The following is a 1,878-nucleotide window of genomic DNA, read 5'->3' as shown; positions in this document are numbered from 1 at the left end:
AAGGTATCTCATTTATTAAGTAAGCTTTTTATTTTGGAATAATTTTAGATTTCTAGAAATGTTTCAGAGATAGTATAAAGGGTTCCCATTTGCCCCTCACCCAATCAATATTCTTGCTTGTTATATCATCTTACATAACCATGGTCCATTTGTCAAAACGAAGAAACTGACATTGGTACATTACTATTTCATTATTGTTTACTGACTTCTTTCAAATTTCACTATTTTTTCCACCAATATTATTTTTCTATTCTAGGATGCCACGTTGCATTTAGTGTAATTTTATTTAATTTTTCTTTCTAGGTGTAATATATTATGACTAATTTATAAGATAATGCTACTAGCTTTGGCTTTACTTTTTGCAAGAATATTTTTTCAGTTCTTATCTATCCCATAATGCTTTTGGGAAATTAGTTTATCATCCTTTTTGAGTTGCATTCAGAGGAGATTCCAAAGTTTGAGGACTGCCGGCCTCTGTAGATTGAGTCCTTTCATTTGGCCAACTATAGAGTCATACAGAAGCTTCTGGGAAAATTGTTTCAATCAAGAATGCTTATCAAGGGTGGCTCCCATAGTTCAGTGGGTAGGGCGCCGGCCTCATGCACTGAGGCTGGCAGCTTTGAACCCAGCCTGGGCCAGCTAAAACAACAATGACAACTGCAACGACAAAAAAATAGCTGGGCCTTGTGGCGGGTGCCTATAGTCCCAGCTACATGGGAAGCTGCGGCAAGAGAATCGCTTCAGCCTAAGAGTTTGAGGTTGCTGTGAGCTGTGACTTCACAGCACTCTATACAGGGTGACAGCTTGAGACTGTCTCAAAAAAAAAAAAAAAAAAGAGTGCTTATCAAGAAAATGAGGGCAGTGTGCCATGGTTGAGGCCTGTAATCCTAGCATTCTGGGTGGCTGAGGTGGATGGATTGCCTGAGCTCAAAAGGTTCAAGATCAGCCTGAGCCAGAGTAAGACCTCGTCTCTAAAAATACCCGGGTGTTGTGTCAGCTGCCTATAATCCCAGCTACTTGGGAGGCTGAGGCAAGATAAATCACTTGAGCCCAAGAGGTTGCTGTGAGCTATGATGTAACAGCACTCTACTGAAGGTGACAAAGTGAGACTCTATCTCAAAAAAAAAAAAGAAAAAAAGAAAGAAAATGAGTAAGTTCCTAAATTTTACCTTTCTCGTTTTTTGTTGGCTTGAAGTTGGAATTAACAGTCCTTACTGGTTAAATTAGCTAAGCCTTTATATTTTCAACTGTACATTTTAGTGTTCAGTTAATGGCATATTCAATACTGACATGAACTTTTGCTACTTAGCAGCCAAAAGTAGTTAAGATTTCTTTCAGAATATGTCTTTAATACCTGGCATATTCTAACTTGAATTCTACTTCAGTGTTTTTCTTCTACCTTAAAATATTCTGTGTGTACTTTAGAAAGACTTTCAGGGCTCTGTTTGTGACCCATAAATAAAGACAGTCCCAAAGAAAGAAATATATGCAAAAAAAAGAAAGTCCTCTGTTGAATTAGAAAAGTCACATTTTTCTAATGACAGAAATTTCTGATAGTCCAGTACCATCCTATGATGTGTTTATCAATGTTCTTTAGTACAGTGCTAAACACAGTATTACAGAATTTAAAGTTTAGTTAAGTGCTTTGTGGAAAAGCATACTACTCTATAGAAAACACAAAAGGAGCACGTGACAGAAATGCAAAATATGAACTTCAAAGTAGAAAAATGAGTTAAATCATTTTCAGTCAATCTTGAGGAATAGTTTGCCTAGATTGTTAATTAAGATCAATTAGAAGGGAGGAATTGTATCTTTCAGGTTTTTTTTTTTTTTTTTTTTGAGACAGAGTTTCAGGCTGTCCCCCTGGGTAGAGTGCCA

At 36.7% G+C, this 1,878-nt stretch overlaps 1 protein-coding gene and 1 pseudogene across 3 annotated transcripts in view; one reads left to right on the top strand and one right to left on the bottom strand.

Annotated features, from left to right (window-relative positions):
* Window positions 1-1,878, top strand: part of EYA3 (EYA transcriptional coactivator and phosphatase 3) — a 105,520-nt gene that overhangs the window by 17,271 nt on the left and 86,371 nt on the right. The window lies entirely within an intron of this gene.
* Window positions 1-1,878, bottom strand: part of LOC100940667 — a 4,257-nt pseudogene that overhangs the window by 2,055 nt on the left and 324 nt on the right.

Source organism: Otolemur garnettii, unplaced genomic scaffold (assembly GCF_000181295.1).
Source record: "Otolemur garnettii isolate 467f Iridium unplaced genomic scaffold, OtoGar3 scaffold00156, whole genome shotgun sequence".
NCBI lineage: Eukaryota > Metazoa > Chordata > Mammalia > Primates > Galagidae > Otolemur > Otolemur garnettii.
Note: the sequence above shows the minus strand (reverse complement) of the source record. Positions and strands in the feature narration are given on the sequence as shown.